The 24,873-nt window shown below is 46.7% G+C and overlaps 1 protein-coding gene across 1 annotated transcript in view; it reads right to left on the bottom strand.

Annotated features, from left to right (window-relative positions):
• il1rapl1a (interleukin 1 receptor accessory protein-like 1a) overlaps positions 1-24,873 on the bottom strand; it is a gene marked incomplete at both ends in the record, with an annotated part of 137,372 nt that overhangs the window by 11,606 nt on the left and 100,893 nt on the right. The window lies entirely within an intron of this gene.

Here is a 24,873-nt window from a genome sequence, read left to right as displayed (position 1 = left end):
TTTCTTTCCCTGTGAATTATTAGTCGGATTAACCGCGGCTGTGCTTGGTTATACACATAACACATAATGGGCACAAACATTCTTATTTATATTTTTCCTTGCCAGAACGGTTGTAAATTCAAATGTGTGGATGAGGGATAGACATAGAAATGCAATAAACAGCATGTTCTTTGTACAATACTGGCCTCATATTTAATTAGACAGCGCAGAGCTAGAGAAGTTCTTCTCACCTCCCATGTGAGTCCACTGCACAAAAGCTCTGGAAAATAATGAGTACGGGGGTATTTCACATTGGCTGTACACTGATCGGCCACAACATTAAAACCACCACTAATAACCACTAATATTGTGTAGCTCTCACTTGTGTGGCCAAAACAGCCCTGATCCGTCAGGGCATGGACTCCACAAGACCTCTGAAGGTGTCCTGTGGTATCTGCTCCAAGACGTTAGCAGCAGATCCTTTAAGTCCTGGAAGTTGCGAGGTGGAGCCCCCATTGATTGGGCTTGTTGTTCCAGCACATCCCACATATGCTCCATCGGATCAGACCCTAACCCCGGTCATCCACATGATGTAGAAGAAAACAGGATTCATCAGACCAGGTCACCTTTTTCATTGCTCCATGGTCCAGTTCTGACGCTCACATTCCTATTGTAGATGCTTTCGGTGTTGAACAGGGGTCAGCATGGACACTCTGACCGCTCTGTGGCTACGCAGCCCCATGCGCAGCAAGCTGTGATGCACTGTGTGTTCTGACACCTTTCTATCATAGCAGCATTAACTTGTTCATCAATTTGTGCTACAGTAGCTCTTCTGTGGGATCGGACCAGATGCACTAGACTTCACTCCCTATGTGAATCATTGAGCCTTGGGCGCCCATGACCCTGTCGTCAGTTCACTGGTTGTCCTTCCTTGGACCACTTTTGGTAGGTACTAACCACTGCATACTGTGAGCACCCCAGAAAAACTTCTGGTTTTGGAGATGCTCTGACCCAGTCAAAGTCACTCAGATCTTTATGCTTGCCCATTTTTCCTGCTTCCAACACATCACCTTCAAGAACTGATTGATCACTTGTCACCTAATATTTCCCTTCACCATTGACAGGTGCCATTGGAACAAGATGAACAATGCTATACACTTAACATGTCAGTGGTTTTAATGTTGTGACTGATCGGTGTATAAACTACATGCTAGTGTTTACTTTGTGGGCCCTGGGGTACACTTCGGCGGCTCAACAACGAACCGTAATACATGTCGTACATGTCGATGTGGAAGACAAACCGCTCCAGGGTGGTGGGGTGGGGGTGGTGATGGTTGTGAAGTAAAGAGCGATGGTCACTTGGATGAATGTGTCTCAGAGACAGGGCATGCTTAGCATGTTTCAGCACCATGGACAGCTCCCTGCTGCTGCAGCTCCCTGAGCTGGATGCTGGAAGCAGAGGTGGGAGGTGGGATGATGGGAGCTGACTGGGGGGAGGGGGTCACGCACGTGAGCATGTGAGTCTTCAGTCCGAAACCGACAGCCTTAACTCTTTAAAATTCCTTTGACGTTTGTGATCACGACATGTATCCCCACCCCACCCTCCCCTCGCTTCTCGAACGCAGGCGCTCACAGACATTACTTCAAAAGACCTAGGTAGGTCACCCTCAGAATAAAAAAAGTTATTAGAAATTCAGGGATGGGGGGGTGGCGGGTGAGGGGATGGGGGGAAGTTGGGTGGGGAAGGAACTGATAGCGGTGTCTGGGAGGGGCCGGGGCTGACATTTCCAAAGTTCAACAGCGACTCTCGGCTTGGTATTTGTGCACGGCCAGGCTCTACAAAGGCTACATGCTGTACCTACAGAAAAGGGACACACACACACACACACACACACACCACACACACACACACACACACACACACACACACACACACACACACACACACACGCACACACACACACACACACACACCGTCTGTCTAGCTCAATTATATTATGAATAATGCCTTGTCTAAAGCAAAAATAAAACCTTGAGGTTTTAGACAAACAGGAGACTTTGAACCCCAAGTTAAAAAGTACGGAGGGATACGTCATGACAGATTTCTGAACCTAGTCACGGTCTTCACAACATCATTGACATACAGTATATTTGATTATTCTTCGATATGTGACATGTTCATCTTGGCCCTTGATATCTAATTTTTGGATTGGAATAATCTCTCATACTGATACATATATTTGGTCTGGTATTGGACCAATATCACTTCATCCATCCATATTAGAGTCATATTGGAGGCATTATTAATTATTGTGCATAATTATTACAAACAACAACAATTTCGTAATACTCTAAAAAACCACAGACATGATAAGACTTGTGAATATGGGTGTTTATATTTTTATGGGTATTCGAATGTGTGTGCCTTGCATGTATGTGTAAGCAGCTCCCTCCCCCCTTTTACTTTGCATTTTACGGTCCTCCACCATGCTGTCAGTTTATCCCAGAAATCAGCTTCAATCTGGGAATTTCATGCTGTCGGACGCCCCCCGCTCACAGAGGAAGTCTCCACTGAGCGCCCAGGAAATTGCAGGAAATTGTTGACGGCCTCCTGCTGTCCCCGTCTAATCCAACTGCGGTGCCCACTTTCTGGGGCCCAGAGGATAGACAGCAACACCATCACTCACACCATCATTAGCAGCCTTCCACACAATTAGCCAAGAACAACGCCATCGATGGCATTGATTTCACCATCATCATCATCATCATCATTATATATAGTATCATCGTAATACGACTGAGCTCAATGCACTGCAACTTAAGAAAATACATGCAAATAGACAAAACACGGAAAATTCAGAAAACATCTTCACCAATATGACGCATGCGCAGCATTTAGAAAACACGTTTCGAACTGCATACCAAAACACTCTCACAGAAGTGAGCCACACTGGATGCACTGATTTATATGCAATAAAATATATTAAACTAAATTATTTTGGGCCTCTAATTATATGTAAGAATTTATGCAAGTAATAACCGGGAACCGCAACAATCACAGACAAATCGCACCATGCAAGACCACCATGTCCAAATCCTTCATCTGCTTCCTCCATGCAATTAATAAATAGAAAAAACAACTTTTATATCAATCCACAGTTTATATTTAAGCCATTTAAGGGCAATGTTCCAGAGAAAACAGCTTCTACCGGCTCCGTGATAGTGTGGTGAAGTTCCCGAACAATTAAAATATTTTGGGCGAAAAAGCGGGATTCACTCCGCTTGTGAATCCCTGCGAACGAATCAGTGAATTAGTGAATCACTGATTCACTGATTCACTGATTTACTAGCTTTTTCACAGGGATTCCCTCACTCACCAAGTGAGTACGAGAGTAAGTGATTCAGAATCACGCTCGCATCTGACCCAGAGCTCAACTAAAGTGACTAATGAACGGATCATTTCAGGAAGTGATTGAGTTCAGTTCGTTTGTCCAAAATATACTCAAAGCGTTCACTATTAACCAGGTCTGAAACAGTGGAATGTGCGAGCCCCTCGCCATTGAGTTAGATAAGCAGCTCTCTGACTCCCTCTGTCCACTCCTGCGGTCAAATCACATGGCAACACGTTCATTCTCAGAGCTGGTGGTAACCAAGGGTAACTTACAAGAATAGCTTTCTCTTGACTGAAGACATTTTTAGAAGGAACTATTCTGCCGCCTTAATTCAGGCAAGAACGTTGTCTTGAGTTCTGTGCCCAGATGTAAACATAACAGGATGTACAGACAAGTCTGTAGTTTCACTATTACACACACACACACACACACACGCACACACGTGAGTGCACACACGCACATGCACGCACACACATGCAAACACACACACACACACACACACACGCAAACACACACACCCACACACACACACACACACACACACACACACACACACACACACACACACACACAGAACCACATAGTGGGTGATCGAGGGGAAACACAACGATGTGCAGTATATTATTTTCCACAGCTGCGTCATCTGCTCTATCTGAATAGAGAAGCTACATTAACAATGAGAAGTCATCACACTGGAAAAAGGAAAGCATCAACCCAACTTAAAACCTTTGGCATAATGCATGACATTCAAATCTTTTAAATTTAATTTAGAATAAAATGCTTTTTTAAGAGTCAGTTCACAGTCAGTTTTTTTAGATGGATGACGGATGGAGACCGGGATTGAAAACGTTCCGCAGGTCCTACTGACACCAATGTCTGACTGTATCTACATCCATCTTCATTTTGCCGTTTGATCCAATGCTCACAAAGCTCAAAAAATGCTTATGCGGGAGCCTCGGTTTACCCTGAAAGGGCGGTTTTTGAACAAATTTCAGTTTTATATCAAACTAAACATAATTCGATACAATCAACATGTCATTATTTCCTCGGGATAAACAAAATATTTGCAATTATTTGCAATAAGAGATAATCACACTGAGGCACACTGAACAAGTGTGAGTGTGTGTGTGTGTGTGTGTTCTTCTGCTCTCATGCGCGTGTGGGTGCAGAACAAATCTATGTAATCTGCGGAATGATTGACAACCTCACCCCACTGGCTGAGAGCTGGTCACAGCGCCCGATGGAGACAAACCTCCATCCTTTTTTTTTTTGTTCCAACCCCCACTCCTCTGAGAAGTGAAAGGAGGATAGCTCTGCAACGCCGCTGTCTGCAGCGAGGAGGTTGGAGGTTCAAAAATAGATGACGGGGATTTCATTGAGGAGGTGAAGGGTGACTGGGTGAGGGAAGCCGCTGAGAGAGTGGATAAGTGAATGAGTGAGGCAATGACGGGTAAGTTGGGAGGTTGGAGGTAGGGGCGGAAAGAGGGAAAATATGAAATGTGTGTCCAAAAATATCTGTGTCTGGGTGTGCTCTGCATGCATGGCTGAAGTGACAGTATTATGGATATTTAGGCCAGAGTAGGAACACTTTCCCCAACAGAGGAAAGCGTTACAGACACATAGTAATAAATACAAAATAAAAACTCGGCTGCAGAACAGTTCTTGAAATTGAGGCACAGATGCACACGGAAAAGCAGTGGAGTTGACGGACAGAACGAGGAACAGACAGAATGGCAAATAATCAAGCGTGTGCCTACAGACCTGACACACACACACACACACACACACACACACACACACACACACACACACACACACACACACACACACACACACACACACACACACACACACCTATGTGTAGACTGTTGTTTTTAGAACCCACCGCCACAGTTGGCAGAGAAAATTGGATTTGCATGACGACGGGCACCGTCATGTTTTATTTGTAGAATAAGTAACAATCGGGAGTGCTTTTTGAATAAGTCATGCAGCTGGTGTGGTTTTGATGTTTCATGACATGCCCGGCTGTTGAGCACACACAGCTCCTCAGAGTCTGCGGTACGAGCAAAGTACAAAGTCGTTGTCCCGCTTGGCCCGCGAAAAACCCAGAACATAGTCATCTGCGCTCTTCCTGATTGGCTCGCGCTGCAGTCCCCCCAGATGTGTCTATTTCTTCCGATTGGCAGCCCTCCTAGTTGCCGTAAAAAAATTGTATTAGGATCTCATAATGGCACCATTTTTTAAAGCACCGCCGTCTTACATCGTAATGTATATTTTAGATATTCTGTGCTCTGACTTTCTTCACAAGCCATCAGAGGGGCTCAGAAGATGAAATGTAGACAGAGAAAGAAGAAACAACTAGAGAGTAGAGGCAGGGAGCGGGAAGAAAGAGCCAGGAGAGAGAGAGGGAGAGAGAGAGAGAGAGAGAGAGCGAGGGAGAGAGAGAGAGAGAGAGAGAGAAAGATGGAGATTGACTGAGATAGAGGTAAATATAGAGAGAAAGGGAGAGAGGGAGAGAGAAAGAGAGAGAGAGAGAGAGAGAGCGAAAGAGCAAGAGAGAGAGAGAGAGAGAGAGAGAGAGAGGGAGTTGGGATGTAAAGCAAGCTGTGTGAAGGCGTCCTGTTGAGATATCTGTAGGAGAGGCTCATCCCCTGTCAGTCATGATTCTTCCCCCACAAGGTGTGAAACAAGCATGAAAAAGTGCACGTTGCTGCTATATTTGTTTCCGCCACACAGGAGAGGGAGAGAGAGAGAGAGAGGAGAGAGAGAGAGAGAGAGAGAGAGAGAAAAAAACCACACTTGATTTGAAAAAAAAAGCTACTTTCAACCAGCTTTTAAATAACTGACTTATGTAATGTGTTTAAGCTTAGTGTGCGTGCGTGCGTGCGTGCGTGCGTGCGTGCGTGCGTGCGTGTGTGTGTGTGTTGAAGAAGGCAGATATAATGGCTGGATCGCCATGGGAAGTGAAAATATAGTAAGATTCTGCACCCAATAAACTGTCATCAGGAATGCTGGTAAAAACAATTGAGCTTTGTGTGGAATTGAAGCAGTGGCGAAGAAATTGGAGCTGACGGCACTATTCACAATATAGAGGAAAACACCGCTGCCACACTATTACGCGGGTATCTAACAGAACAAGAAACAACACAAACCGAAAAGAAGTTGTATACTGCAGATTACGAGTCATCAGTGTTTATGGGAGATGAAAACCCGAGTTGCTGTCGCTGTGGACTTCCATTCTCAAAACATGGGTCACAAAGGAGGAGAATCGTTTGTTCTTTGTGTTTTGTGCAATGTGTCTGGAAGGTTAAAATATCCGTGCCTTATTACTTATTATCACTAATCCGATGTTAAATAACCACTGAATGCCAGCGGTCTCCAGCGGGAACACGTCAGTGGATGTCCTTCGATTGCCTCTTATCAGTGGGACGTCTGAAGAATTGGCTCCCCTGCTTCCAAACCTCTTCTGTTCTCTTGTGGCACACGAAGGCACAGCGTGTCGCCGGCATGTTTAAAGTTGTATCATGGAAGTTGAGGTATAAGGCTGATGTAATGAAGGCCAGTGTTAATGAGACTGGCATTACAGTGCGGCAGCAAGTAAGAGTTGTGACATCAAACGCTGTTTCCCCAGAATCAGCCCCCGAAGCCAACACAAAGACATCCGCTGGTTACTAGGCAATGCAAAAGACTAAATGATACTTCTAATGCCCATTGGATAGGTATTGAAAAATAAAGGCTCTCCTTAATGTGACTTACACACACTGGCTACAGCCAAAGTTTGAGATGTCAGTATTATTGGATGGCTTCTTTCCGACACATATACTGTATATGTGGGGTAAAAATAGAAGATGACAGGAACTTGTCAGCAAATGTGTGTGCAAGTTGTCTACTTGTACGTACACTTGAGGTTATATTCAGATTCCTGTCGTTATAAATATCAGATCTTGCTCCCCCTCCAGTCAGGGGAGCCTACTCTGGGGGGCCGAGGGCCCCGGTATGCTTATCGGCTCTACAACGGCAACACCGTCATGCCCCGCTTACTATTAGGGGTGTGGTGCCGAAACCCGAAGCAGTCCAAAACGATCCGTCATCGAATTCTTCAGCCCGTCGTGGGTTACCATGGCAACCCACGTCGTGCTGGGTACGAGCGGCTCTTCTGGACTCCGCCAGGACAAAAAAAGAACGACAAAAAAAAAAAAAAAAAAGAGAAAGACAGGTATTTCTGCCACACAAAGGCTCTGCTGGAACCGGGCCCGCAGCACCGTCAGTCACAATGCCCCCGAACTGGGAGGTGATCCAACGGAACTTAAGAGGAGGAACAGGAAGGATTGTTCCAGGCAACACAACACAGCGGGGACATCAATGATTTTCTCAGTTGTTTCAATGAAAAAAAAAAAAGAAAAAAAAATAATAGAAAAAAGAAAAAACTCTGCAAATTGAATCGCAACGGACAGCGGCAATGTCCGCCGGGTGTTGAGTTGTTTTGTTCGGTACAACTCGACAGCACCCGGTGGACAATGTGGGAAGGTGGGCAGACGGAAGGAACTCAACGGAGCATCGTGAGTCTGCATTGCAGAGAAGTGCACGTTGGGGAGTAGTAGTGTAGATGTGTGTGTGTGTGTGTGTGTGTGTGTGAGTGTGTGCGGAAGAGGACCGCTACAGGGAGGAATGAGTAAGGGCGTGAACGTAAAAAACTGGGGGGAGGCCCACCCCCCACCCCCGCAACGCTAGCCCCCCGCCTCTCCTCTATCTAATAACGTCCCTTCCCCCGAGACAGGTCCTTAATTACCTTTATAAGCCTGAGAGCTTTTTGCGGAGGAGAATCCCACTCCTTCTCCCCTCTCCGTCGCCCCTTCTCTCCCCCATTTGTTCTGTGGCCCCTGACGATTCGTCGGGGAAATGTAAGCCTTTAATTACAGCTAAAAATGACGGCTTTTGTGAACAGGTAGTCTGTTGCCCTGCCTTTTTTTCCCTCGTCTTTCCCCTCCGCTAATCGTCCCCTTTTGATGACATAATAGGTGCTCTGTCCGGGACGGCAAAAAGAGAGGGGCCTATTATGGTAGGAAAAAAGAAGCTATTGTGGGGGATTAGGGCGATGATGTGACGATGAGCCGAACAAAAGCTCCCCTTATTTTTCCAACAATGACGGACTTGGTTTTGGTGCGATATGACAGAGCTACGGTATCGCACCAAAGGCGATTGTCAGCCTTAGTTCGTACGCGGTCGTGTGAAAACGAAATGCAAAAGTTTCCAATTCGCCCCTGTCGACGACGACTCCACCGTTGCCACTGCTGACCTCCCGGTGCCCTGGCCAGCACAGTGCAGCCAGTGGGCCGCGACAGCACCCCGCGCTGTTTCCTCCCCTCTCGCTACATCCACAGACTTCGCTCTCTCCTCCCTCTCTCTTCACGCCCTTTTGGTTTTCAGGGCTCGGGCCACTCCCGCGGCTACCCCGGCGCCCCCGCCGACCCCGATTCGTGTGAAACCCCGCCTCGCTGGTGAGAGAAGGAGACCGGGTGAAACGTTGCGTTTTCCCGGATGACATCGAATCCCATCCCCGTGAAATGTGCCGTGGGTGCCCCCGAGACAGAGAGAGAGAGAGAGAGAGAGAGAGAGAGAGAGAGAGAGAGAGAGAGAGAGAGACAGAACAGCGCCCCCTCTGGCCTCGCAAGAGACTCCCACTTCTGACCGAGCAAATATTTTTAAGGGGAGCATCGGTGTTAATGCCCTGTGATTATCATCATCCGAAAAAAAAACGACCGCGGTAGAAAAAGGGGACAGAAGAGCCTCGGAGAAAGATAAAGAGATCGAAGAAGGGAGGAGGACGGAAGAGACGGGGAAGGGGTAAAAAAAAAAAAAAAAAAAAAAAAAAAATAAGAACTCGCCACAGTGTGAAGCAAAAAAAAAAAAAAAAAAAAAAAAGAGAGAGACTGGAGCTTTGAAAGAGAGACACACAGAGTAAGAGAGAGAGACAGCGGGAGGGTGACAGAGAGACAGAGACAGAGAGAGAGAGAGAGAGAGAGAGAGAGAGAGAGAGAGAGAGCGAGTGCTGTAATTGGCTCATGTCCAGGGGGCTGGAGGCCAATTAAATGGTGTGATTTGAGCACTTGATGAGGAACATCACTTTAACGACCCAGGAGAGGCCCAGCTACGGGCGCTGACCCACTGACCAGAATGCCAACCGTGCCCCGGCACGACTCCGCCCGGACAAAATCTTACTCACCAAAAAAAACCCCCAAAAAAAACATGTCGTAGGCGTGCAAACACTGCCCTGCTATGGTGAATAAAACACACGGACAGCGTCATTATTTCAGTTTGCGCAACATATTTGTTTCTACCTCGCGTGGAGGTGGTTGCTGACGAAAATAGCTCTTTTCTTGGACTTCTCTCCAATGGGGTCGGACAGGAGAAGCTAATGTTAATGACTTTAAGAAAAAAGGCCAGCTCTGAGGTTCACACGGTGAGATATTCACTTCAATTTACTGAATTATTACGCGGCCTAAATGTCATCAGGAAAGGCGATCGATATGGATATTGAAGGACCTTTGAAATGAATCAATGGTAAACGTAATAGATAGACCAGCTGCTATGATTTCTAGGCGTCGAGATTTGGTAACAGAATTTCCGCTCAAGGTTGTCCGGATTTTAACACGTCCAATTGATTTGTATTGAGTTGTTATAGGAGGAGGACTGCGGCTGAAAGAACCCCGGGTTGAATGCGACGAGGAAAAATTCAGCCTAACCGCCATTTGCTGCATCTACAGCATCTGGAGAGGACATTTTCGAAGTTTCTGATATTTGAGCGTCTCTGTGATTCGGGGATGTTGTTGAAAACATGCATTCATCATCTCATCAGGATCAGAAGATGAGTTCTCCTTTCTGAGCTGCACTCTGTTTCCTGCTTTGCCCTTTTCTGGTTGCCTAGTGACCGGGCATCTTCATCTATGGTGGCGTTTTTGATAAGGTGGCGCTCATTTGGCGCTCGTTCCACATAGCCTAAACATTGATAACAGCAGATAAGTATGTGATCAATTCACAGTTAAGATTGGGTGTAACAATGTAAAAGACTGAAAGGAAAAGTGGATCTCTATTTAGTATTATTCGCCACTGCAGTCTATTAAACTGCACTTTGGTACCATTAATATTGACAGAGAAATCAGCACTCTCCTGCACGGGGAACCTGTCCTACAGTAAATACCTGCAGCACTTTCCACTGTGCAGGAGCTTATTGATGGACTACTGTATATGATCTCGACAGCAGATGGGGTGTGTAGCTACAGCAACAAATCCACCCTTACACCACTACTTAGTAAAACAACCCGACCATGGTCGATTTTGGGGCTGAAGCCACAATAAACATTCCATCCCTAGTTCTTCTAATTGGCTGCCATTATCAGCTGTACAAGCCACATTTCACTTGCTATTTCCAATGATATCCATGAAAACACAAGTGTTACTCAATAGTCAACTAGTTAAACTACAGTTGAACGGGAGGCTGTGGATATAAGATGGCGGCTGCAGCTGGTTACATCACACGACACTGAGAGTATCGTCATTATAGACATGCCACTCCTGGGACTAATGAATGGAAATAAGATTGAACATTGGCAAGATTGCAGACCACTACTAGCACAGAGTCCAGCTGTGCTGCTCATTTTCGACTAAATGACATTCATGCATAATTAAAGTCCCAAGTAACATTACACAAAGCTCTCTCCCAAGCCATCCCTTTTTTTTACTTCAAATAATTGTATGCATGAAGGACAATCCCTTTCTCGCACCCTCTCCATTCTTTTTTTCCCCGTGTAGCCCTGTACTTTTATTGTATATCCCCATCTGGAGAACGGCGGATCGAAGGAATTCATTTAGCACGGCCCTTTAATCTCCTCGCTCCGCACAAGCGTGAACATCTGCCCACTTGATTTCTCAAAGAGACCCCCTATATCTCTCCTTCATCATCAAGATATCTCGCCCTTCCCGTTTGTTTGTACCCCCCCCCCCCCCCCTCTTTTTTTCTTTTTTTTTTTTCTTTCCCGGCGCCGTTCATCTGGCCATTACCTCCAGCAGGAGCCCCGGCTTATCTGTTCAAACATCGGCTCCCCGCCACAGCCCCCCACATCCTATAGCTTTTTCCATTACCTGCCTTGCCTCCTTCCTTTTCTCTTTAGGGGATCGCAGGGCTCCTTCCCTTAGACACTTCGGGTACAAAAACAACGCACACACACACACACACACACACACACCCACAGACACACACACACACACACACACACAGCCAGGACGCCAAACACACAGTCAATCTACCCCCCTCCCCCATCTCGTTTCCTTTCTATCACACACAGACCACGCAGAGCTTTTTCCCACGTCTCCTCACCCCCATCACCCGTGCCTCTTATCAGCCCTCAGCCACTCTGTCCATCCACTCGCCCCCCCAGCGCGCTTTGTAACCTGACCCTCAAATCTCCACAAGCCCGGCTCCACCAATGTCCTGCTTCAAATTGGGGTTTAGACAAAAGACATAGGTGAGCCCACGGCAGCTCTCTTCAAAAAACCCTCTTCTATCACGATCCACAAAACAATTCTCTCTTTTCAGACCTTCGCGCCTTTTGGTCACCGCCCCTACATCCCTTCCTGGGTTCGAAGGGTTTGAAGGGCGTGGAGGGCGCGTGTGTGTGTGTGAGCCGCGTCCCATTCGGGATGTCTTCCCACCTAACGCCCCTAGTCCCACCTTCATAGCATCACCATAATCGAAGCAGTGCCGGCGGTAGGGCACGCTCATCTAGATGTGCCTATTGCAGCCCTCTTTTCTCCGGCCTACCAGACTCGGCCGCTGGAAGTCTCCAGAAGTTCACTGGAACTTGGGATCCTGAACGGGGTGGGGAGGGCCCTGACGGACGGCGCGACAAAAAATGTGATCTTCTCTGGGCGCCGGGGCAAAATCTCTCAAAGGTTCTCCTTCTTACCTACTCAGCTTTAAATGGATTAGTGCCATCCTATGTGTCGTATCCTCTACCTGTGCACCCTCTTCAACTTTCACATAAAATATTTGGATATCTCTGCACCACCCCTCCTGAGAACCCATTTACCATCCTGTTATTACAGTCCGCCTCCGCTTTATATGTTATTTATAATGTCATCAATACAACAGAATTTATTTGTTGATGTGCTTGACCATGGCTCTTGTCACAACTATCGGTTGTTCTGGCCTCTATATCATTATTTATTATGGTTTTGGTTTGTTTATTTTATGGATTTTATCCTTGGTGGATCCATGTTTAAAATTCCTGAGTTTAAAATTCATCGAGACCCCTGTTGGTGATAAAGCGCCTGAAAAGCAATGTCACTTGAACCAGTTTCTGGTAAAGAAAATGAATGGTCGTATCCCATGTTGAACCAACTTGCCGTTCTCTTCCATTTACCTCGGTGACCCCGTCCACCCAAAACACTCACTTTCCTCTTTCTTTCTGCGCCAGACTCTTCCCCAATAGGGTAGTTTACGGTGTTTTGGGGAGAGGTTGGAGATTAAGGCTGTGGCCGCGGGAGGCCAGAGTGTTGATAAATCAAATTCTAGGCCGACAAATGCCTGGGACCGAGGGGGGTGGAGACGGTGGGACATGGGGCACGGGGGAGAGGCAGAATGTTTACAAACTAATACTGCCTGATGACGTCCCCCGGTATTTGCCGAGTGCACGGGTAATTTCACTCCTGCAGAATACCTGTGGGGATGCTACAAAGCTGCTCCTTAGGAAGACTTTCAGCCAATGAGAGCGGCATTGAGGAAGCACAATAGGATGTTAATTACAGCAATGATTTCCTGTGAGAAAACGCACTAGGTTTGATTGCGTGTGGATATGTGTGTGTGTGTGTGTGTGTGTGTGTGTGTGTGTGTGTGTGTGTGTGTGTGTGTGTGTGTGTGCGTGTGCGTGCGCTTGCGTGTGTGTGCGTGTGCGCGTGCTTCTACCTCGATAATGTACAGCATATGCTCAATTGCACAAGGGAGAAGTTCACAGTAACGGCCTTTGCCTCCTTGGATCCAAAAGAGATTGAACACATTCCACTGCACACAGCCCCCCAACTGGGAGCCATGAGTCATGTTTCCTCCGTACGGAGCCGCGGTAATCATAACCGTAGGTTTACATGCACTGTTACTGTAATGACATTACGTGTTCTGTGGCTAATAGGGAATAATATAATAAACATATAACAAAAATTTACATATGCTTCTCATGCTGACCTGATGGGTTTCTGCCAGGATTCTGACATCTTTGGATACATCAAACCATCACCCATCCCCCCCCCCCCCCCCCCGCCCAACACCACATCAAATCATATCCTATTTTCATATTTCTTCACTTGCTGTGCCGATTTGGTGCTTTAAAAGAATATGCCCGGGATCGGGTTTCCATGGTAACTGAAAAAGTTCACTTTGCCTTCCTAGCTTATTCCTGAGTGGAGAGAAATTGGCTTTTAATTATCACCAAGATTGCACGTCCCCATAAGCGTGTGTGTGTGTGTGTGTGTGTATTTCTTTATCTTGTAGCCAATCAAGCATATTAAGTATGTGTTTGAATTACGTTAATACCTACAACTCACCTATATTTATGAAACCTGGTATGGCGATTTCCTCCTCACTTACCTATAATGAATGTTAATTACTTCCATAATGACCAACAATTAGCAGTATTGTGCATAGTTATTATTTCGGCAAAGCATAACACTTTTTACAATGGCGCCGTGGAAAAAACACCAACGGGCTCAAAGTTAATCTATTCCTTTTCAATGTTAAAATCGCGTGTTCCCCATGTCTACATCTATCTTGAAGGGAGATAAGGGCACAGTGCTGAACCTACTCTCTCACTTATCATGGCGGGCAATCTGTAAATGATGAATAAGGACCATTCCGTCACTTAACTGTACAATAGTCTCTAGATTTATCCTGCTGGGCTCAGTGAAAGTGTGAGTGATTATTCTCTGCGTGACAACAGGGGCAGCGCCTTATGGCTGACTATAATTGAATCCATAAAGAGACAGGTATTACCACTGAGGCAGCGTTGTAATTCATTACAAAGACAGGTGGCCGTGAGATACACATGGAAATGTACACTGCCAATGTTAATATATAGATAGGTGTGTGTACTATATCTGAGTGTGTGTGTGTGTGTGTGTGTGTGTGTGTGTGTGTGTGTGTGTGTGTGTGTGTGTGTGTGTGTCTCCTGGGCAGTTTTGATTAGGAGAACTTTTCTGTTCTACTGCCCTGTTCTCCCCTTTCCGGGCCATTCATAAAAGAACAGGAGTTGGTGTTTTGCTTCGTGTGGGTGACAGCATGTTGTTGCATTACTTGCTGCATGTGCGTGTGCGTGTTTGTGCGTGCGTGCGTGCGTGGCCATGTGTGTGTGACAGTGTGGGACGGGATTAGAGGAGCGTGAGACTTTACAACTTGACCTCCAGGGCCGGGATGAATCTGTGGCTGTAAAAGAGAATGTGATGGAAGATGTGCGATGTCGCTCTCTTTCGTTCCCACGTGCTCCCTGGGAACTCATCTCATGTGTGTCTGTGTGTGTGTGTGTGTGTGTGTGTGTGTGTGTGTGTGTGTGCTTGTGTGTGTGTGTGTGTGTGTGTGTGTGTGTGTGTGTGTGTGTGTGCTTGTGTGTGTGTGTGTGTGTGTGTGTGTGTGTGTGTGTGTGTGTGTGCACACTCGCTGTCCCCGTATGAACCTTTCTATTCCGCTGTTCACATTAATACCGCTGGTGTGGCACCACCATCCGTCTTGTTTGCCTTGCCCCGTGTGTGTATCCGCTTGTGTGTGCTTGTGTGAGTGTCTATGGCATAATTTTATTTCCTCCACCCCCCCCCCTTTCATCGAGAGCAATATCTTCACCTGTTTCACCCATCTTTATTCTCCTCCTGTAAGGTGTGAAAAATAAACACACGGTAAAGATGAATTGCTACACTCTAATATTCGGCTACAGCCATAAATATACCCCGAGCAGGATTTAAGCAGGTTTTGTAATTACTGGTTGAGTGTTTCACTACATATTAGCTTCTGTTCTGAAATTTGTGGGACCGAGTTGAAATGGTTAGAAGAAGAATTTTTTATCCGTCTCACAGGTGAATTTTTTATCCGTCTCACACTTATATACGCACATGCAGGGAATGGTGGCTGGAGAAATTCAGCCTCTGCGTTTCTGCCATCCCAGCTGTCCTTCCTCCAGGGGGCAGCCAGGAGCAGTGGGAAGCCCTCACTCCCGATGACGCCTGGGGACCAATTCCAGGTGTAGATCGATGTCGTGGTCAGGGACAGGAAAGTGTCCTGAATTTTTTTTTTGTCTTTTTTAATTGGGGTCCTATATTAATATTGCAGGAGACCCATGTGAGCACGGGTAGAACATGCAAAATCGACAGAGAGGCCGCCGACCGGGAGATAACCCACCTGAGCACGGTGCCAACAGCGCCCCCAGGCAGGCATCGAATCCAGGACCTCCGTGATGGGAGGCAGCAGTGCAAGCGCCGCACGACCGCTCCGCTTAATTGTTAATTGTTTGGATCAGAGGTATGTTGTTTTAGAGAGAGAAATAAAGAAAGAAAGAAAGAAAGAAAGAAAGAAAGAAAGAAAGAAACGAACGAACGGGATAAAGTCTGAATGGGAACGCATGCTTGATGCAGAGAGAGAGAGAGAGAGAGATAGAGAGAGAGAGAAGGGGAAAGAGAGTGACAGAGAGAAAAAACACCGCTTTATTTGCTGCTTTGAAATGCAGACCATTGTATTTGTGAGCAAAGCTCACAAATACAATGGTCGATTTTCGATTCAGTCGATTTTCTCAGTCGGCGCTTGCGACAAGCCATCTGTTCCCATCTCACACTGAAAAAATCAAAAAAATAACCGGCTGTCTAAGTTGTAATAATTATTTCCTCAAACTCTCAACAGCAGATGTCGTGCTATTGAAACTTCAATCGAAGAAATAATTATTGGGCATTTTGGGGCGTTCAAGCGCTTTTAAGTGGAGTGTCCTTGCATTATTCATAATCCAAATAGGTAAACGCGGTGTAAAGTGGGCGCCACTGGTGAGCAGCATACTGACTGGAAGCCCCTGAGATGAATAGGACGTCGTGTGCGAAGCTCTCTTCAGTTCGTTTGGAGTTTTCTAAACGCGGCCGCTTTCATTGACCCCATCCTAGCTAAAAGTTTTGCGACGTGGCCACGCCGCGCGCCGAAGGCCAGCGCCGCCAAAGCACCCGCGCCCTTTAACCGGTGGAAAATGAAAAACAAAATCGACGACACGGCATCGATTGGCGTCGGGTTGGCGCGCCGCTTCCCCGTTGTCTGACGTAAATCTCCGCGATCGGCTGGGAGTGGAGGCCCGGGAAGCACCCTCCAACGGGAAAGAAACACGACCCACACCCAATTCCCGACGCACGCCAAGAGCCCGCTTTCCTCACACCATATTCACGATATTCATTTATGTTTATATTTATATTTTTGCCCCTCCCCATCTCTCTTCCCCCTTCCTTTCCTCAGCGGCTTCCTCTTTCTCATCCCATCATTTAGTCTGTGTGGAATCTTGCTGCAGCACTCTCTCAGAATACTAATACGCCGGGCTGATGTGGGTCAGGACTTAATCCCGTAGAAATGATTATCGCTGCACGACTGGAACTTTCTCCTGTAGGATATCATTACCATTCTGTACTTTTCCACTGCATTGCGCCGCCGCCGCCGCCGCCGCCGCCGCCGCCGCCGCTTCCCCCGCAAAGACAAACCGCATCAGTCAACGGCAACGGGGATAATCAAAATGAAAATAGCATGCTGTGGTGCCGCAACTCTGGGATCTCCAAATTGATGTGTGCGTCCCTGTGTGTCTGCGTTCACGTGAGCGCGTGTTCCACACATGGCAGGCGTGTGCAGTTTGGGAAACGCCTGGCTGCTGCTGATGAGAACAGCCCCGTACCGATCCCAGAGCCGGTCCCCAGGTAGTTGGCTCCACTCCGCATGGTTTGTTTGGGAGCAAGTCCGGGGGGCCGCTCTGGATACGTGTGACTGGCACGTGGGTCCCAGGGCGGGGCCGGCTGGAGATGCAATCCTGGGCTCCGTGAAGGGTGAACGGGTTAAAAATAATTACAGCCGGTTGGAAGTCGTCAGAATGGAGGAACTTCGCGCGCCACCTGCATCTACATAATCCATCAAACAATGATGGCGAAGGCGACGGCCGGCGAGCGCAATCCAGTGTTTCTTCACCTGCGCGTGCTAGGAAACACGGAATTCGTTTTCGCGTCGGCCGGATACGGGGACCGGCTGCGGATCGCAGCGCGACGGGGAGATGGAAAAGTTATTTGATTTGCAAATAGAGTTAAAACCACTGAGGAATACAATTTGCTTGGTTAACGCCAATGTGCATGCGCGTGATGCCCGGTCCCGTGATACGTGAGAAAGGGAAATACAGAGCGTGACAGGGAGACGTGCCGCCAGACAGACAGACAGACAGACAGACAGCGCACAGTGTCTTTGAGAGCGATGGATTAAGCAAATGAGCCAACGCGGAGAAGGAGGAAAGTCGTAGAAGAATCAAGTAATCAAACAAAAAAGCGGTTGAGAGGGGGGAGGGGGGGCCTTTGAACAATCACCCAAAACAGCGCCAGGGCCGGTGCATTCAGCGTAATACCTTCCAATACAATTATCCCTCTCAAGTGAGTAATAAGAACAGGGATTAAGCCCTATTTACCGTGGGTGGTGGTAAACACGGCGGAGTTGATTTTGTTTTTCCTTCTCCCGCGCTACAATTTGAGACGAGTTCCATGCTGTTTATATACTGTTTATTATAAGATACCTCAAGTGCAGAATTAGATAAAAAAAAAACAAAAAAAACTGCAGGAAACCTAAAAGGAGAGGAAAGTGGTCAAAGATAAAGGAAACACACATTGAGGACCATAAACGGAGAAGAAGAGGAGAGGAGCCCTATAATCATTGTACACGCTGAAGGAGGAGGAGGAGGAGGAGGAAGGGGGGGCTCCTCGCGAGCTCCGGTTACTTGTGCATGTACGCAAAAGGCAGACTAATTTTCTCATTTTCCGGTTGAGGACAAAGCGCCGTAATGGCCCCTTCTCCTCTCGGTCTGAACCCGGTGATGGAGCCCACATTAGCCGCGCGCCGCGCTCCGCTCTGTTCCCAGCTGCTCTCGGCTCCGCCTCGCACTTAAAGGTCACGCAGGAAGCTGCCAACACACAGAAAGGTCATGTTGTCTCTAATAGGGGCGTGTTAGCGATTAGGAAAGTGGCCTCACGGCCCGAAAAATAAGGTGTGTGGAGTGGCGAGCCGGTGGGGCAATGTGATCCAACTCAATAAGAAACGGCGAAAAAACCTACAGAAATCCAAGGCATTGATCGAAATAATCAAAATATGTGGTTGAAGTTGCCCGACACGGTTTAAATGTGAGGGGACGTCACCAGTGAGAAGATGTGGAGAACTACACCAGAGTTTATTTGCAGAGTTCTTCTGAATAGACTACCAAGATGTGAAACACCTGGGCTTTGGGAGAGGCTGCAGAGCTACTCTAGTCAATTTCCATGAAGTTAATAACCATAATTACTCATTAATACTAGATGAAGCAGTTCATATGGATCATCCTGGAGGCCAGCTGGCAAAGGGGGATGGGGGGGCGGCTGACGAGAGGGTAGACTTGGTAGATACAACACTAAGGCTTAAGGGCAGTGATGGCCAACCTGTGGCTGATCAATAAATAAGATTTAATATAGATTTATTCTAAATGAATTCATACAAAATGAAATGCCATTTTTTTCCTTTTTCAACACCATGTTTCACATCCATACAGTTACATCCCACACAAAACATAGTAAAAAAAAAAAGAATAAAACATTAAATAAATAATAATAATAATAATAATACATAAATAATAATAATAATAATAATAATAATAATAATAATAATAATAATAACAATAACAATAACAATAACAATAACAATAACAATAATAATAATAATAATAACAATCTTATATATATATTATATTATACAAAGCTAAATCGAATTAATATTTACCAAATTATTATTTTTATTTATTAATTATAATAAATGTAATTAATTATTTTCTGCATATTGGTCAATAGACCAGCCAAGACCAGGTTGGTACCACTGGTGTTTTGGGCAAAAGTCCAACTGGTTATGTGGGTAAAAAGAAAAGTAAAAAGAAAAGCAAAAAGACATTTTTCCTGAGCTCCCTCACGATGTGAAACATCGGATAAACATCAAACGCCGCAGGTGAGAGCGGAGGGGAGCGGCAGGGCTGACGGAGGGTGCCGTCTCCACCACAGTCACGGAGTGGGAGGATTTCACACACTCACTAACCCAAACCGGGCGCCCGGATAGAGAGCGCAGTCAAATGTGCGGCCCGGCCCAACGACTTCATTTTCGCTTCATGACAGCGTTTCTCTCCCTCACTCTATCTCTCGCGCACAGTCTGTCAGCGGAAAAGCTGCTCGGGGTCTCTAACGAGGTACTAACGTGGTGCGATGCGGCGCCGCGGCCCCCTGGGTCACGGCTCTGGCCTGGATGCTAAATGGAGCGTTTTTTTTGTTTTGATGTGAATCAGGCTGCATAATCACTATCACCACGCACGCATCCCTCCACTGTGACATCCAGACAGAGAGAGAGAGAGAGCGAGAGAGAGAGAGAGAGAGAGAGAGAGAGAGAGAGAGAGAGAGAGAGAGAGAGAGAGAGAGAGCGAAAGGGATGGGAGGAGACAGGAGACATGTGAGGCCCTGTACTAAGTTTTCAAGAGGTACCATGACAACAGGCGTGGGGGTGTGAGAGTGATCCTTATGTTCACGAGGAGCGGTATGGATGCGAAGAGCCAGAGAGGTAGAGAGAGCTACGTAGGAGCGCCATGACTGTCATCTCCGGAGCCGCTCCATGTGTTTGGGAGATTTTACCTCGTTTCGGGGAGGGAGGGAAAAGAGAGTGCTTGTGAAGAAGAGAGGGTGAAGGCAAGGCCCGGAACTGAGAAGTGAATTCGGAGCAAACGCACATTTTCTATTTGGATAATGATTATGCTGGGAGTCCATGAATTACATATTGCCACTAAATCCACTAAATAAAATGTTCAATGTTTATAAATCGATGACCATTTTCTGTTACTGAATACCACCAATGCCTACAGGACTCTATCTAAATAGATTTAGGGTAGTGTGTGTAAAAAGCAGGATTTACTCATGCTGTGTGTGTGTGTACGTGTGTCTGCCTGTGCGTGTGCTTCTGTGCACACCTGGGCTGACCTCAATAAATGGACTGGTTGAATGTCAGATGGACAGGATTGGTTTCAATCAACCATCAGCAATTTTTTTTTTTCACTGGCAGTTATCCATGCATCAATGTGGTTTCCCACATTGCGCGTTGTATTAGTTGTAAGGTATTCCAAACATCCACCTTTTTTTAAAATCTCTCTTGAGATAACGCAAAGGCGGGAAGGTCGGCAATCATTGAAGCCTGTTATCGACCCCCGACTCTCCCCGTTGTCTGCAAAAAACACATTTGAAACATATTTTGTCGACACGAGATGTCTTTTGATGGAACGAGACTTTCGTCATGGACACGTTGCCGAGGTCAAACCATGTAAAAAATTGCAGATACAAAAAAAGAAAACTGCAGGTCAGCAACACTACATACCCAACCGCACGGGCACATCAGGACACGAGCAGACTGGCAAAATGAGCAGCCACTGAACGCTACTTGCTTATGAGTGGTACAGTTTTTACCACTAGTACAACTGTATATTCTTGGGGGGGTAATTATTGCCAGCAAAGGCAGTAATTAAGAAATAAAAGTGGTAGTTAAAGAAACCCAGCTCTCGCTTTTTCCTTAAAAAGAAGCGCAGGAAGAAGTAGGAAGGGGGAACGTGGGTGGGAGCCTTGGAATAGGACTGGGCAGAGCAGCCAAAGCAGATAAATTGCACCTCTCGCCAGGCTTTTTTGTAAAAGCAGTTTATCCATTTAGCACCCGGGGGGGGCGGGGTGGATGAAAGAACAGCACACCTTTCATTCTAAGTTGTTTTCTGAACAGTAGCGAGATCGTCCGCCTCGCCCGGATCCTCCTGATAATGCCAACTGGCTACTTCCCCTGCAGCGTCTCCCCAGGCCAGTATTGGCCCCATTAGCAAGTATTCTTTCAAATGAAGCGAGCACCGGCCCATCCCGGTCCATCACGGCTTGTTTATAAAATATGCCTAATTCTAGATAATTATCCGTTTGAAACTTTGCATGGAAGCCCGTGAAAGTTATGCAAATAAGCAGCAACCGCTGACATATTGCTTCTGCCCATACTGCTCCGAGGTGATGTGTTGATCCACGCTGAGTCAATGTCCCAATGATGTCTGCAGAAGAAATAGAAGGAAATATACGGAGAGAACACTCGATAAATAGATAGATAGATGGATAGATAGATAGATAGATAGATAGATAGATAGATAGATAGATAGATAGATAGATAGATAGATAGATAGATAGATAGATAGATAGATAGATAGATAGATAGATAGATGTATAGATAGATAGATAGAGCGATAGAGAGATAGAAAGGAAGTTATGAGAGGCAGGGGTGGAGATAGAGAGTCCATTACTCTGAGTCTCAGTCATTTACCCCATGCTGGGCCACTCAGATTACTCACTGTGTTCAGCATGTAACTTGCAGATGGCAATTAAAGATGAACAGTGTGCACACGCGGACACACACACACACACACACACACACACACACACACACACACACACACACACACACACACACACACACACACACACACACACACACACACATGTATTTTCATAGCCACATTAACTCTCCTGTAGGCAGCGGTCCAATGCAGAACTACTGATCTCCATAACAACTTTCGGACGCTGTGCTGGGGGCGATGGTGACATCACAAAGACCGATTGTCATTGGACTGTGATTCATGCCAAAGCTGTTTGGCTAAAGCTCGCTTACAAGTTTGCTCTAGAGTTTTTAGGGGGAAGGCCGGGGTGGGACTTCCACGGCCTCTCATTCATGGGGTATGGAGCACCGCTCCATTTCATTGCACCGCTATTAGCGTAGTTACGGTACTAGGAAGGCCAGATAGGTCGATTGATTGAAAGATCGAGAGAGGGCGAGAGAGAGAGAGAGAGAGAGAGAGAGAGAGAGAGAGAGAGAGAGAGAGAGAGCGTGATGAACACGTCTGGTGTCGGCTCTCCTCTCCCCTGTCGCCTCTCTCTCTCTCCCTCTCTCTCTCTCTCTCTCTCGCTCTTTCTTGCTTCCATTTCCTTCTGCTTCCCATCTTATCAACTCCTGTCCAACAGGCTTCTCTCAAGCTTTCCACCCCCCCCACCCCCCCACCCCACCACCACCACCACCACCACCTCCACCTCCATGTCTTTGTGTATTCCGCTGAGTAATCGCTTAATTTTCCTCCTAACTTTTTTCTTTTTAACGCCGTCTACCCGCCAGCCAATCGGGGAGCTCGCTGCAGCGCCGGGGGGTGGGGGGGGGTCCTCCCCGGCGACATCGCGAGGCCCTGAATTGTGGAATCTGAAAGCTCTGCCTCGCTCCGCCAAAAACCTCCATCCCCCTTTTCCTCCCCTCCTCGGAGTCATATTTTTTTCTCTCTCTCTCTCTCTTATTTTGTTTTCCTTCACCCCCCCCCCCCCCCCCGCCGTTATGTAAGACAGACAGAAGTGGGGCAGGCTTCAAAGTGAATGGCAAAGCCGCCTTTTCCCGAGCTCTCTTTGCTGCCGTTCACGCGTGTCATTCTGACGCCGCCATCCCTCCCATCCCTCCATCCCGCCGCATCGCTCTCTCTCTATTTTCTACTGAGATCTCTCTCTCTCTCTCTCTCTCTCTCTCTCTCTCTCTCTCTCTCTCTCTCTCTCTCTCTCTCCTCCTCCCGTTCCTACTCTCTCACCCCGCACTGCCTGGCGTTCATCTGCTCCTCCTTTTTTTTTTTTGTTTTTTTTTGTGAAACCCTAACGCCGGCGTGAGAGCGGCAAACGGCAAAATTCAAATGAGATCAAACGAATTACCGATCTAACCTGAGAGACAGACTATTGTCGTTGTACTGATTCCCATTTCATACGATTTTGTCCAAAACCGCCACACCTGCCCTATACTGCCGTTAGGGAGATGGACAGAATAACTGTCGATATCATACATTCATTTACTTGTTGTAAATGTAATGAAAGGGTGAAGTTGAACTATTCATCATTTTGCTGAGTGGACCCTTTGCAACTGTTGAAGGATCTCCCAGGGGGGTCCCCGGACCCCACGTTGAGAACCACTAGACTAGAGTGTGCTGCAGAGATTTGGTGTCAATTTCAACACACGACGACTCTTAAATATACTTGAAATAACAATACTATAACTACTAAGAATTGATTACCTTTATTATTATTATTATTTTAGCAATACAATACTAAAATTCAGTGATCTTTTTTACCAGGGATTTGCAAATTTCTCCAAAAGTTTTTTGGATTTTTGTATCATACCCATAACTTCCTGTACTTTACTGTAATTTATTGCTCACCCTTCACAGTATTTGAACAGAATACACTATGTGTATGGAAATGTGTGTGTGTGTGTGTATGTGTGTGTGTGCTCCCGTCATCCTGTCCCTGACGCAGCTGGTAAATAGCAGCGGCTTCTATAAAAAGGCCAAAAGCAGGTCAGAAGAGACGTCTGAAAAGGCGGACAGCTCTCATTAGGTTGGCGCTCCCTCTCCTGTATGGCCCAGTTGTAGCCGAGGCGGCCATTCTGTTTGATTTCCCATCAGGCCCCGGCAAGCGAGGTAAACGCTACCATTAACTAAATTACCCATTCTTTAAGGACATGCCGGCACTCCGACTCCCGGGGAACGACTGTTGTCGGTGACAGCCGCTGCAGGTGGACTAGGAAGGGAAGCTGTGTTCAAATAGAAGGCGGCAAACTTCACACACACAAACATACATCCTCATTCACAGACAGATCATCGACACACTTAAAACACACCAACCTTTAGCCGAGGGACAGGAGGAAAGAAAGCGCTGGGCAGCGATAGAAAGTCGCGGTGGAAGGTTTGGCTCCTTTTTGAGACCGAGTCAAAGGACTTGCTCAACTTTCCGACTCCTTGTGCGTTTGATTCAGTTGGTGTAAAGCTCGAGTGAGCGACGGAGTTCCGGCGGACGATGAGTCAGCGGAGTCGTTCGGCTCTGAGCCTTTAACGGAATTCTCACAGGAATCATTTAAATTGGTCAACATGATTGATTTAGGTGGAAGAATGCAAACGGTTGATTGCGAAAATCTTGTTGCGTAATCCTCTCAAAAGTATACATTTTTTGCAGAGTAGCGCAAATTGTGAATCACAACAATATCTTACGTCTATCGGAATTATTTATTTTGGTTATCGGTTATTGGTTATTTTGGAATGCAACATGTAAATCTGTCACATTCAACAGCAGGAGGAGGAGAGAGGCCTTCGGCGCGATTTGATTTTCA

This window comes from Zeus faber (genome assembly GCF_960531495.2).
Source record: "Zeus faber genome assembly, chromosome: 18".
Taxonomy (NCBI): Eukaryota; Metazoa; Chordata; class Actinopteri; order Zeiformes; family Zeidae; genus Zeus; species Zeus faber.
The sequence above is the reverse complement of the archived record's forward strand: the minus strand, read 5'-3'. Positions and strand labels throughout refer to the sequence as shown.